Raw genomic sequence first — 15,428 nt, 5'->3', positions numbered from 1 at the left:
ACCCCAACACAAACCTGCGGTAGAAGTTGGCAAGACCTAGAAAGCTGCGGAGCTCTGTTAGAGTGGTTGGAGAGGGCCAATCCCAAATGACTTGGACCTTGGCTGGATCGACATGCACCCCCTGTTCATCAATGATGTATCCCAGATACTGAACCTCGGTCATGCCAAAAGTGCATTTCTCCAAATTGGCACATAGCTTGTGTTGCCGCAGTGTTTGGAGAACCTGTCGGATGTGGTGGAGGTGCTCTTCCCAACTCTGGCTGAAGATCAGAATGTCATCCAAGTATACTACTACAAAGGAGTTGGTGAATGGCCGCAAGATGTCATCCATTAGCCTCATAAAGGTTGCAGGAGCATTCGTCAATCCGAAAGGCATGACCAACCATTCGAAGAGGCCCTCCTTGGATTTGAAGGCAGTCTTCCACACATCTGAGGGTTCGATTGGTACCTGGTGATATCCTGACTTCAGATCGATCTTGCTGAAATATTTCGCCCCCTTTAGTTGGTCTAGGAGGTCATCAATCCGCGGAATCAGGTACCTATTACGGACAGTGATCTTGTTCAGCGCCCGATAGTCAATACAGAGTCTCCACGTCCCATCCTTCTTCTGTACCAACACTATCGGGCTCCCACAGGGTGAAGAACTTGGACGGATGTGACCTTTCTGCAGGAGCTCCTGAATCTGCCTCTTGATTTCATTGTTCTCCAGAACGGAGCGCCGATAAATTGGTCCATTGGGTAGCGGCGCACCTGGGGTCAGATCGATGGAGTGCTTGACCTGACAGTGCAGAGGAACCCCTGCCGGGGAGGTGAAGATGTCTTCGTACTCCTCCACAATCTTGTCCATCTGCAGCTGCCGTGCAGAGGGACCCCGTTTGGAGGCCGCGGCCACTGTCTTCTTCTTCCCTTGAGGGCGTATCATCAGGAAAACAAATTTCCTGGTTTTGGAAATGATCTTACTGCATTGTTTTGCAGTAATCAAAGAGATGGCGGCAGGTGGTGCTACCTCTGGTATCCTGAACAACTTATTTCCCAATGTGATAATAACAGCACGGGGCCTTGATTCATACACAGCATGTCGCTTCCACAAGTATGGTTGTCCTAGTAATACATCACAAACTTCAAGGGGAGTAATGTCACACAATACCTCATCCGTGAAGGGCTTGATGTTGTACGGAAGGCGACACTGCTGGCTCACGCGAAGATCTCGTCCTTGGTGAAGCCACCCAATGGTGTATGGCTGTGGATGTGCTGTGGTCGGTAAGCCCAACCGCTTCACGACCTCTGCCGAAATGAGGTTCTTTTGACTCCCGCTATCAACAATGAACTATATCGGGGAGCCCTTTACCCACATCTGGGAGTGAAAGAGACGCTCCTCCTCCTCTGGATCTTCGGGTTCATTTTTCTGGATCTTTGCGGTAGCAACAGTCGCGCTGGGGTCCGCATCAATGATCTGCTTCCCTTTTTCATACCCCTTATCGGGTTCTGACTCAGAGTCGGAACATGCATCTGATTCTGAAACCTTTAGCTCAGCCACCAGTGACTGCTTGGCCCGACACTCACTTGTGTTGTGAGTGGAGCTCTTATGGAACTCGCACCATTTTCCAGTGTCCTTTCTCGGCTTCGCGGCACTGTTCTTTGCTTGCAGCTTCGGCTGGTTGTCTTGGGCTATCCCGCCTTGGCTTTGTCCTTTGTTCTGTGGTTTAGGGGCACCTTTCCCCTGCTTTGGATTCGCAGATCCAAAGTCTTGCTTCTTTTGCTTAAACTTCTGCTCGACCTTGACGGCATACCGGTATGCTGCGCCGAGCGAGGGGATGTTTAGGAACTGTATTTCTTCCTGAATGTACTTGTGCAGGCAGCCACGGTATTTGAGTATCAAATGTTGCTCCGAATCCTTGATACCCAACTTTGTGCGAAGGGTATGGAAAAGATTGGTGAACTCCGGCATGTCTTGGTCCCTTCCCTGCCGCAGCGTGGTCCACTTTATGTATTCATCCTCATAGCTCCCGACAGGGTAGTACTGCTCCTTGATGGCATCCCGGAACGAATCCCAGGTGGGTGCGGCTGAAAATAGTGAGCCAGTACTTTCATCCTTCTGCTCGCAGTAGGTTTCCCACCAGTCCTTGACGTGGGGGGCTGCTTTGAGAAGAGCAAAAACAATCTTTTCCCGACTCGAAAATTCATGAACAGAAAAATAACCCTCTAGCAGATTTAACCATTTATCTACGACATCGGCGTCTATCTGACCCTCGAATATGGGGATTTCAAAATTAACTTGTACCTTAAAGGGTGTGCCGTTTCCAGAGGAGCTGCTGGAAGCCGATGCGCCGCTTCTGGGTAGCCGCTGAAGGATCTGCGCAAAGCTGTCCATCATCGCGTTCCGTTGTCGCTCGAGCGCTTCTTCGAGCAAGATTTTGATGGGATCTCCTGCCCCCTCGTCTTTCTTCTCGTCCGCCATGGGAGGTCGTCGGGATTTGCGAGGCTGGTCTTGCAAAGGTTCAACCAGTTCGAGCCCTAACTCCTTATATCCCGACCTTGTTGGGGACATGCAAAGAAAAACAGAGAAAAAGCAGACCGCTCTGATACCACTGATCCAGATTTAAACAGGAACGCAACAAATTACAGAGATAACCATATACACAAAGATGCAGCGGAAATAATACTTCATTTCATTAATAGGAAATACTGAAATATGCTTACAATAAAAAATGGAAATAAACTAGCTAGGGCGATGGTAGCTTATCTCTGAGAAGAGATGTGATGGCTACATGCCTCTGAACTGTCTTACAATGAGGCTCGAAGGCCTATTTATTGTTGAGAAACAATGGAAAACCCTTAACATTCCAAAACCTAACCCTAGGAGATGAAACGCCAAACTGTGGGCCCCGTTTGGGGGTAAGTTGGTACATCAACTTCCCGGGGTCGTAACTTTGGCATATGATCTCCGTTTGACGCGTACAATAGCTCATTAGAAAGATCTATCCGAGCACTATCATTGTTGGAACAGGCAACACCAGTCCATTCCATGGACTCGTGTTGCCCCCGGATTCCCCAAAAAACGTCGTTTAGGGCCTCAAAACGGCTCCGGAAGTTCAGGACCCGAAAAACTGCTAAAAATAGTAAGTTGTGCTACAATTAAGGAAACTGAAAATGCTGAGAAAGACAATGGTGGGGGTCCAGGTGGACTTGGCAGGTGGCCACCAATATCCACCTGGATCATTCCTCCCCCCTTAGGAAGCAATGGTCCCCATTGCGTTGAGCCCCTCCATGAGATGAGGAAACTTCTGCTGAACTTGTTCCCTGGTGAGCCACTTGCCCTGCTGAAGGAGTTGGCCTGCTTTGACAACTCGATACAGTTGGATATTCTGTTGGCGAGTGTTCTTGATCTGTGTGTCCATGATCCGATCAGTTGCAGCTTGTTCCATGCAATCTGGATTTAATTCTGTGGGTTTGAGCTGTTCTGCAATGTCGGATGTGTCTAGCAATGGTGGAAAGTATGGCCGAAGGCGGTCCACATTGAACACTGGGTGCAGGCCAAGGAATGGGGGAATGCTGAGCTCAAATGCATTGTCTCCCATAAACTTAGTAATGGTGTAAGGACCATATCGGAGTGGTCTCAATTTCCGATAGGCTCCAATAAGGCGTTCCTTTTGCAAATGCAACCAAACTTTGTCGCCCACCTGAAACTTGTGTGGCACCCGATGTTGATCATGTCGCTGCTTGTACTTGGCATTTGATTTCTCAAGAATGTCATGGACCTGCTGGCGAATATGTTGGATGCGCTCAATGAAGCTGGTGGCCTTATCTGTTTCGGACTGGACATGAGCTGAATTCATGTGAGTGGCTGCAAGTGGCATGGCCACATCAATGGGACATAGTGGCTGGAATCCCAAACCCACCTGAAAAGGGCTATGGCCAGTGGAGCTGTGAAGAGCTCGGTTGTAGCTGTGCTGAACATAGGGGAGGCTCTCGTCCCATGTGCGTGGATGCTTTGAATTATACATGCGCAGAATGTGCATAATCATCCTATTGACAACCTCTCTCTGGCCATCAGTTTGAGGATGGAAGGCTGTGGACTTCGTGAGTTTGGTGTCCAGCATTGACCAGAGACTGGACCAAAATGTGCTGAGAAACCGACTGTCCCGATCTGAGATGATAGACTGTGGGATCCCAAAGTGCACCCACACTCGTTCGAAGAAGAGTTTAGCAGTTGCTTCTGCTGTGATATTCTTCTTGCAGGCCATCATAATGGCCATCTTTGAGAACCTGTCGACGACCACAAAAACACAGTCATTTCCATGCTTAGTGGAAGGAAGGCCTGACATGTAATCCATGGAGATGGATTCCCACGGTCGACTAGGGGTAGGCAACGAGGTATAGAGGCCTTGCTTCTTAATGGTCGGTTTGGCAATGGCACAGGCAGTACATGATCGGATGTACTTCCCAACATCCTGTCGAAGATTCGGCCAATAGAAATAATTTTGCAGTACTGCCACTGTTTTCTCATCCCCGAAATGCCCAGCAGCCCGGCTATAGTGTGCTTCCCAAATCATCTTGGCACGCTCGCTTGAAGGAACACAAAGGTGACCGAGGTGGCATAATAGGGCCTCCTGGAGGTGAAAATCTGCAACCTGCCGACCCTCCAAGAGTGTCTGGTATGTGTGGCCGAATTCTGGGTCGCTTTTGTAGAGAAGTGGCCAATCAGAAGTCTCGTGCCCGCAAGAGTTGAGCACGGTGGTTAGCGCCATGATCGGTGGTCGACTGAGGCAATCTGCAACATTATTGGTGCTGCCCTTTTTATACTTGATATTCAAGTGAAACTGTTGCAGGTATGTAGACCACTTCTGATGGCGATCATTCTGCAATTTCCCTTGGGTCTGTATGAACTGCAGAGGTCGGTGGTCTGTGTGGATGACCGTTTCCTTCCCCAAAATGTAATGCTTCCATTGTCGGCAGGCCTGTACAATGGAATACATCTCTTTATCATAAGTGGGGTACTTCCGGACTGTGTCTGAAAGTGTTTCACTGTGATATGCAACTGGATGTCCATGTTGAGTAAGGATTGCCCCAATAGCATAGTCAGAGGCATCTGTCTCGACCTCAAATGGTTGTTGTAAATCTGGTAACGCGAGCACTGGTGCCGTGCAGAGGCGATCCTTCAACTCCCTGAATGCCTTCTGTTGAGATTCAGACCAAAAGAATTTTGCTTTCGCCCCGCCCTTGGTGACTTGACTCAAGGGCCAAGAAATATGAGAAAACCCCAACACAAACCTGCGGTAGAAGTTGGCAAGACCTAGAAAGCTGCGGAGCTCTGTTAGAGTGGTTGGAGAGGGCCAATCCCGAATGACTTGGACCTTGGCTGGATCGACATGCACCTCCTGTTCATCAATGATGTATCCCAGATACTGAACCTCGGTCATGCCAAAAGTGCATTTCTCCAAATTGGCACATAGCTTGTGTTGCCGCAGTGTTTGGAGAACCTGTCGGATGTGGTGGAGGTGCTCTTCCCAACTCTGGCTGAAGATCAGAATGTCATCCAAGTATACTACTACAAAGGAGTTGGTGAATGGCCGCAAGATGTCATCCATTAGCCTCATAAAGGTTGCAGGAGCATTCGTCAATCCGAAAGGCATGACCAACCATTCGAAGAGGCCCTCCTTGGATTTGAAGGCAGTCTTCCACACATCTGAGGGTTCGATTGGTACCTGGTGATATCCTGACTTCAGATCGATCTTGCTGAAATATTTCGCCCCCTTTAGTTGGTCTAGGAGGTCATCAATTCGCGGGATCGGGTACCTATTACGGACAGTGATCTTGTTCAGCGCCCGATAGTCAATACAGAGTCTCCACGTCCCATCCTTATTCTGTACCAACACTATCGGGCTCCCACAGGGTGAAGAACTCGGACGGATGTGACCTTTCTGCAGGAGCTCCTGAATCTGCCTCTTGATTTCATTGTTCTCCAGAACGGAGCGCCGATAAATTGGTCCATTGGGTAGCGGCGCACCTGGGGTCAGATCGATGGAGTGCTTGACCTGACAGTGCAGAGGAACCGCTACCGGGGAGGTGAAGATGTCTTCGTACTCCTCCACAATCTTGTCCATCTGCAGCTGCCGTGCAGAGGGACCCCGTTTGGAGGCCGCGGCCACTGTCTTCTTCTTCCCTTGAGGGCGTATCATCAGGAAAACAAATTTCCTGGTTTTGGAAATGATCTTACTGCATTGTTTTGCAGTAATCAAAGAGATGGCGACAGGTGGTGCTACCTCTGGTATCCTGAACAACTTATTTCCCAATGTGATAATAACAGCAGGGGCCTTGATTCATACACAGCATATCGCTTCCACAAGTATGGTTGTCCTAGTAATACATCACAAACTTCAAGGGGAGTAATGTCACACAATACCTCATCCGTGAAGGGCTTGATGTTGTACGGAAGGCGACACTGCTGGCTCACGCGAAGATCTCGTCCTTGGTGAAGCCACCCAATGGTGTATGGCTGTGGATGTGCTGTGGTCGGTAAGCCCAACCGCTTCACGACCTCTGCCGAAATGAGGTTCTTTTGACTCCCGCTATCAACAATGAACTGTATCGGGGAGCCCTTTACCCACATCTGGGAGTGAAAGAGACGCTCCTCCTCCTCTGGATCTTCGGGTTCATTTTTCTGGATCTTTGCGGTAGCAACAGTGGCACTGGGGTCCGCATCAATGATCTGCTTCCCTTTTTCATACCCCTTATCGGGTTCTGACTCAGAGTCGGAACATGCATCTGATTCTGAAACCTTTAGCTCAGCCACCAGTGACTGCTTGGCCCGACACTCACTTGTGTTGTGAGTGGAGCTCTTATGGAACTCGCACCATTTTCCAGTGTCCTTTCTTGGCTTCGCGGCGCTGTTCTTTGCTTGCAGCTTCGGCTGGTTGTCTTGGGCTGTCCCGCCTTGGCTTTGTCCTTTGTTCTGTGGTTTAGGGGCACCTTTCCCCTGCTTTGGATTCGCAGATCCAAAGTCTCGCTTCTTTTGTTTAAACTTCTGCTCGACCTTGACGGCATACCGCTATGCTGCGCCGAGCGAGGGGATGTTTAGGAACTGTATTTCTTCCTGAATGTACTTGTGCAGGCAGCCACGGTATTTGAGTATCAAATGTTGCTCCAGATCCTTGATACCCAACTTTGTGCGAAGGGTATGGAAAAGATTGGTGAACTCCGGCACGTCTTGGTCCCTTCCCTTCCGCAGCGTGGTCCACTTTATGTATTCATCCTCATAGCTCCCGACAGGGTAGTACTGCTCCTTGATGGCATCCCGGAACGAATCCCAGGTGGGTGCGGCTGAAAATAGTGAGCCAGTACTTTCATCCTTCTGCTCACAGTAGGTTTCCCACCAGTCCTTGACGTGGGGGGCTGCTTTGAGAAGAGCAAAAACAATCTTTTCCCGACTCGAAAATTCATGAACAGAAAAATAACCCTCTAGCAGATTTAACCATTTATCTACGGCATCGGCGTCTATCTGACCCTCGAATATGGGGATTTCAAAATTAACTTGTACCTTAAAGGGTGTGGCGTTTCCAGAGGAGCTGCTGGAAGCCGATGCGCCGCTTCTGGGTAGCTGCTGAAGGATCTGCGCAAAGCTGTCCATCATCGCGTTCCGTTGTCGCTCGAGCGCTTCTTCGAGCAAGATTTTGATGGGATCTCCTGCCCCCTCGTCTTTCTTCTCGTCCGCCATGGGAGGTCGTCGGGATTTGCGAGGCTGGTCTTGCAAAGGTTCAACCAGTTCGAGCCCTAACTCCTTATATCCCGACCTTGTTGGGGACATGCAAAGAAAAACAGAGAAAAAGCAGACCGCTCTGATACCACTGATCCAGATTTAAACAGGAACGCAACAAATTACAGAGATAACCATATACACAAAGATGCAGCGGAAATAATACTTCATTTCATTAATAGGAAATACTGAAATATGCTTACAATAAAAAATGGAAATAAACTAGCTCGGGCGATGGTAGCTTATCTCTGAGAAGAGATGTGATGGCTACATGCCTCTGAACTGTCTTACAATGAGGCTCGAAGGCCTATTTATTGTTGAGAAACAATGGAAAACCCTTAACATTCCAAAACCTAACCTTAGGAGATGAAACGCCAAACTGTGGGCCCCGTTTGGGGGTAAGTTGGTACATCAACTTCCCGGGGTCGTAACTTTGGCATATGATCTCCGTTTGACGCGTACAATAGCTCATTAGAAAGATCTATCCGAGCACTATCATTGTTGGAACAGGCAACACCAGTCCATTCCATGGACTCGTGTTGCCCTCAGATTCCCCAAAAAACGTCGTTTAGGGCCTCAAAACGGCTCCGGAAGTTCAGGACCCGAAAAACTGCTAAAAATAGTAAATTGTGCTACAATTAAGGAAAATGAAAATGCTGAGAAAGACAATGGTGGGGGTCCAGGTGGACTTGGCAGGTGGCCACCAATATCCACCTGGATCACAAGGCTTCTGCTGTTAGCCTACAAAGTCCCTGCCCTCGAACTATCTGTGTCGTTTTAATCTCAAGGTCGAACTCTTGAATGGCGGTTATCCAATTCCCTCTTCATTCACCCATTTCCTTCTGCACGAAGAGGGCTCTTACAACAAGATGGGGAACGATTACTTTGGTTCTGGCCTTTAGTAAATAAGGGCGGAAATGTTTTACGGCCTTGAAAACCATAAAGCCCTATTTCTCCACGTCTGGGTAGTTGAGTTCTGCCCCTTGGAGATTAGAGCTCATATAAGAAATAGGGACTTCATTGCCTTTGTTATTTTTCTGACTGAGTATTGTGGCATATGAAACATCAGAAGCAAAAGTGTACAAGAAGAATTCCTTTCCGAAATCGGGCTCACCAATGCAGAAGCTTCAGCGATGGCTTCCTTGATTCACTGAAACGCTTTCTTGGCTTCATCGCTCCATTTATACACAGCGTCTTTCTTCATTATCAACTGCATGGGGCGCACTATTTCTACGAAACCTGAGACAAATTTTCTAACGAAATTGATCTTCCCGAAGAAAGATTGCATGGACTTCTTATTTGCAGGGGGTTGTATTCTCATGATGGTCTCTATTCTTTCAGGATCAATAACAATCCCTTCTTTAGAGAGGATATGACCTAGCAGTTTCCCTTCTATGACTGCGAAGATGATCTTCTTGGGATTCAATGATATTCCATACCTTCTGCATCTTTCGAAAATCTGTCTCAGGTGATAAATATGATCCCTTCTGTGATATGAATACACAGTGATGTCATCCATGTAAACCACAACTGATCTGCTAATCAACCCTCGGAAAGATATGTCCATAGCTCTTTGGAATGTGGCGCCCGTGTTAATAAGTCCAAAAGGCATTTTACGATACGAGTAGGTGCTCCATTTAGTGTTGAAGGTTGTCTTTAGCTGATCCCCACTAGATACCAACACTTGATTATATCCTAAGAATCCAACTAATAGGGACAACATTTCAAACCCAGAAACGCACTGAAGGATGTGTTCCATAGAGGGGACAAGATAGTTATTCTTTTGCGATGCTTTGTTTAGGTTTCTAAAATCGATACATAACCTGATATCTCCATTTTTCTTCCTTACTGGAACGAGATTGGCTACCCAGTGGGTTTGTCTGACTGAAAGATGATTTTAGCATCTAGCATCTTGTTTAATTCTTTCTTCACCAATGGTTCTGAGCTTGGATGCATCTTGCGAAGCTTTTGTTGGTAGGGCTTAGCCTCCTTTTCTAAAGGAATCACATGCTACATAACATTGGCATCAAAGGTTTTTAGGTCTCCATATGTCCATGCAAAGACGTCCTTGTATTCTTTAAATAGCTTGAAAAATGCAGCCTTCTTGTGGAGAGCACCCCAGGCCCAAATTAATAGTTTTTGGGTCTTCTTTAGTCCCAAGGTTGACCGATTCATACTTCATGGATGAGCTATGCATTTTGCAGTTAGTCGGTTTCTTGAATTTATCATGCAAGTCATACAAGTGCTCCATCTTAACAACTGACTTGGGAATCACATTGGGCTGATCCTTTTCCTCATCTTCCCTCTCATTGATAAGCCTATTGTTCTCCTTTTCATCAATGATTGTATTCTTGAATGTCTTCTCACAGTGCAAAAACTCAAGGATTTGCTAGTCATCTTCTAACACCTGGCAATTTGAGATGTTATCAGGCACGGATGGTCTGAAAACCAATTCAAAAGAACATTTATTTTTCTTCAATCTAAAATCAGGAAAAAGCTTAGTAGCCATACTAGCTATCAGATCAACATCTTGGTTTTGTCCTCAAGGTATGTATGTGATATTAAAAGAATCAAAACTATCAATTAAGCTCCACACCTCATGCTGGTACCCTACCAGGTGTGGTGAATTGCAATGTATCCTTTTCCTTACCTAATCCACGATTATATGTGAGTCACCAAAAACTTTAAGATTTTTTACCTTCATATCAATGGCTTTCTGCAGGCCCTGCAACAAGCCTTCATATTCTACTGTTTTGTTGGTGCAAGCAAACTCCAACCGGCTGGCCATCAAATGTTGGTTCCCTTGCGGGTCAATGAGAATGCTCCCAGCACCTACACCTTCAAGGTAGTAAGAGCCATCAAAATAGAGTGTCCAAAATATAGAATCTAATGTTACATCAATTGAACCACTATCTAAGAGAATAGTCCTATCATCTACTATAATACATGATAGTTCATCAGTTGGATTATGGGAGGGAGCTTCCAACTGTGTGTATGTCAAGGTTTCTTCAACTGTTTCTGCATGGAATTCTCCAAAATAGGTTTCTGTAGCATAAACATTGAAACTATAGTTCCCAAGGATGGAGTTGGTAAACATTACAGGTTCATTGGGACCATTTAGTTCCGTTACCACATATTTCATGTATCATTCTCGATCAACTCTTAACATATCACCTTTTTCCCTTCTAAGGAGGCAAGAGATGGTACCAATCTGTTGAGAAACATCCATTGAGTTTTGCTGACCAATCCCTACTAACCAACATTCCATAAGCCTCAGGTATATCGACTACCACTATATCAATGACTTGTGTGTACTGTAGTTTAGCAGCCATCCGAATCAACACATCTTTCAGTTCCCCAATCACTTTCACATTTTTCCTATCTAATTTCATAATTCAAGTCCCAGTTTTCTCAGGTATCGCATGCAGTATTTTGGCAATAGCATAAGGCATCACAGTGGACGAGGCACCAGAATCTACCAAGTAATTGTGTATGTTCAAGTTGAGGATTTCAAATGTGATAAGGAAAGGTGGAGTCATGGATTTTTATTTCCTCCCTATCATGGCTGCACTGACATCTTGGGGGTTTCGATTCATTTTAGATAGAGTGGCTTCCATAGTTGATGTTATTTGGGCTGTATTGGAGGTGTTGACATGTCTGGGGACTGACTTCTTGGTTTGGATGCTTGAGATGGTGGGAGTTTTGTAATTTCACTCATTCATAGCTTTCAGGAGGAGATCTCTTTGCTACGTTAATTTCATCAAGTCAAAGTATGTGATATTGGCCCTAGATTTCATAAGATCATCCACAATATTGTAATCAATGTTATAAACATGATAGGGTAGAGTAAACATACTAGTTTTGCTATTCTTAGGTGGAAGTTTACCATTTGGATTTGCCTTCGTTGCAGTGGGAGCTGAGTTCTCTTTCTCTGGACGGTTTGCCACTGCGGTATTCTTGGACTGACCACTTGGTATACCCTTCTCAACAGGAACTTTTGGAGCGGGTGCCTTCAAAGGGTGAACATATTTCTTTGTTTGGTCGCTTCATCACACCTGCAAGTGGCCCCTTACTTCATGTTTGGATTTCATTAGTGTGGATTTCTGCCATACTATCTCCTTCGTCATCATCATTCTCATTTGTGTAGAAATCCCACAATACGTTGATCTGAGATTCTTCGTCCATGGGTTCTTCCACTTGGTATTCCTCCTCATTTTCTTGTTCTGGATCTAGCTCCACTATATGTTCTTCTTTGTTAAGGAGCGATCCAATAAGAGCCATCTCCTCCATATTTAGATTCCCTTCATTAGGTGGAGCAGGAAACACAAGTTGTCCATGACCACCTTCTATCCCCTTGTGAAAGAAAGGCTTGAAGGGTTTTCTGTTGTTATACTCTCCTCCACTCTCTCCAGAACTCCTTTTCATATCTATGACTGTGTTTGTCAATTTCTTAATGATTCGATGCAAACCTTCCACATCCGTGGTGTCCCTTTCTTTGCCCTCAGCCACTTTGTTATCATTCACACTACTTTTCTTGGATGACTGAGAGACTTTCTTTCCTTCAGTTGTATGATGACATGTTGTGAGACTGATCATTTCATTCTCAACTTTTATTGCTTCATCGATAGCACCTTGTAAGGTTTGTGCGTTACTTCTCTTGACCCACATCGCAGTAGGGACAGGGAGAGCAGAGATGTAGAATTCCATGAGCACCTCATCAGTAGGTCTAGCGGTAGCCGGGATTCTGTTGAACAAAGTATTGAACCGAATGTTAAAATCATTGACCCTTTCTTTGGTTTCCATTTTCAAACGGGATAGCTCTAAAACTAAGGCTGTAGGCGTTTTTTCATCGCCGAACTTGTCTAAGAAAGCTCGCTGAAAGGCAACCCATGAGATGATCGATCCTATTCTCAAGCTAAAGTACCATGTGGAAGTCGAACCAACCAGAGTAAAAGGAAACAAGTGACATACCAAATCCTCATTGGCTACCCCTAACATGCACACGACTAGGAAGAAGGAATGAATGTGGTTATTAGCCGCATCTCCCCGCTCAGGGTCGAATTTAGGCAATACTCTTTCTGCGTTCTTGGGTAAGGGGTGCTGCTGCCCAGGTACCGCTACAACATCCTGTGCAAGCTAGGGAGGGAGTGCTCCTGGAGGAGGTGGAGGCTGATTCCCACCCAGAGGGGGAAGTAGAGGTTGATTCCCTCCTGGGGGAGGAACGTTAGCCATGTTATGGATATGGAGGTTCTGGTTGAGGGTTTCTTCGTTAGGATTTTCCAAATCAGGCCAGGGTTTGCCTTCAGAAGGGAATCTTAAGGAATTTCTTCCCAAGGAGAGTCGATACTCCGCAAAGAGTCAAGCACAATATCTTCAAGAGAATGGGCTACAGATGTCTCTTCATTTATGTGATAGACCCTTGGCTTTCTTTTTGCTATCAGAGGTAAAGACTAAAAGATAGGGAGCTGGGATAGGGGACGAGCATAAGCCCGAGTAAGTCTTCTGACTGGCTGTTCCTGAGTGACAGGGTACTCCCATAGTCTCTCTTCCTTGGGTGACCCAAAAACATGACTTAGAGGGGTCTCTGTTTCCTCGAAATGAGGCTCTTTCAAATGGGTGGAGTGGTCTTTTCGGCCTCTACAATCGATACATTAGTCCTTTTGAATCAATGCATGAAACTTATAGATGAAATCTTGAAAAGTTGTGGATGGCGGTTTAGGCCCTCCTTCTAGCACCAATTTGTTGACATGGCGAATTTTCGCTATACCAACAAGGGGAACTAACCCAATCGCAAGCCCCAATTAGACCTGCTTTCATTTGGAATGGCTAATTCCAACGGGTTTTAAGGGACCCCGTAAACTGTTAAATGAGCTGAAATATTACTTCTAGGAAGAAGGCTTTAATTACATCAACAAAATAAAATAGCTAACCACTATGTATTGAATCCTATCTACACTTCTTCTAACTACTCTATTATATGTCCTAACTATCCTAATCTATCCTGCAGGAGCATGACAAAGAGAGGTTAAACATCATATATGAATTCCAAGTCTAAATGAATCAATTACTGGTTCACATAAGAACAAGGCTGCATTAATTCTTAATTGCAATCCAATCATTCATACAGGAATACACATTCCATTTTATGGAAGAGAAGCTTGCAATTGATGTCTAACATAGTTTCGAATCAGCAACCTTTCATGATTTAACCATGATGTTGAATCATATTCAAATAACTAGGTGTAACCATGAACTGTAAGTTACCAATATGCACAAAAAACACAAATATACATTTGCATTTATGCCAGCGACAACATTTTGATCAAAACACATAAGAGAAGAGGAAAATCAATCTGAAACATACGCTCCTCATTGAACCAAACAGTCTTTCTCTATCCACAATAAATAAAAGCTGTTCTTTCCAAACAAAAAGCCCTTGTCTCCTATCCAGAGGGAATATTTATGCAACTGGAAATGACTCTCGATCTTCCTTTTCGCCTTTTTGCCTTCCCTTTGTCCTCTTTCATTAACAATGTAAACTTTGAAACGGGAACTATAAACTCAAAACGGGAACTCTGGCCAAAAAACCCCAAAAAAACATCAAAAACAATGCTCAAAATGAAAAGTGTGTATACTGGAACGATGTTTTTATTTTTTAGGCGTCAATTTTGAACATGTTTTAAAATTGGCAGTGACTACAAAATTTACTATGAAATTTTCGTGCAAAATATAGCTTCAAAATGAAAGTGATGACACTGGAACAATGATTTTTTTTTAGGGTCAATTTTCAGTATTTAAAAAAAATGCTAATAAAACCAAATTTCTATGTGTCAAACAAAGTTGTTTATGCGGGAAAAAACACACTAATGTTTTTGGTATAATATCATTTTTCTTTCCTAAGTATAAATTTAACATGTTTTCAACCATAACATGCTAGATACAAAAAAAAAATTGAAAATTTTCAACTATAAAATAAAAAAAACCATGACATTATGAACAAATTACATCACTAAATGCATTCAAAAGTCATTATTTGTATATTGAATAAAACATATTTTATATCTCTAATTTAATATTGCATTGTAGATATTTTAAACAATAAAATTTGTCATAACTAAGACATATAATCCAACAACATAAAAATGCCTCATAACTTCTCATTTAACACCATATGGAAAACATTAATTTTATTTGAAGATACGATGCATACATCAGTTATATAAACTGTCTTAAACAATTATTCAAAATCACTCATGTTTTCTGGCACACCATCAGAATTCACATCTTCAGATGAGTGACTGGATGCTGACGAAGATGTTCCATATTCTTCTCTTTCATCAACTAGTGCCCCATATCAGTCCACATGCATGCCCAACATTTCATGTTTCAAAATTCTTCTAGATCTACGACTGGTTTCAGGTGACTCCCATGTCAACACTGTTCCTTCTGGTAACAACCTTTTCAGAATCTCTATCGTCTTGAAGCGAAGAGTTCCTCTCTTTGTTAAATTGAAGTCATAAACAAGTATGTCTACATCCTCCAATTTTAATATGTCTGTGCGGCGGCGATTTACATTTGTACCCTTTCTTTTTCTTTTTCCGCCATTTTTTTTGTCAACTACCATCTCTGGCTTATACACACCATTGAATGGGTGTGTATTTGTGGCATACCAATG

Source organism: Pinus tabuliformis, chromosome 4_1 (genome assembly GCF_031772625.1).
Source record: "Pinus tabuliformis cultivar Carrire ecotype Pingquan chromosome 4_1, CPIR1, whole genome shotgun sequence".
In the NCBI taxonomy this organism is placed as follows: domain Eukaryota; kingdom Viridiplantae; phylum Streptophyta; class Pinopsida; order Pinales; family Pinaceae; genus Pinus; species Pinus tabuliformis.
The sequence above is the reverse complement of the archived record's forward strand: the minus strand, read 5'-3'. Positions refer to the sequence as shown.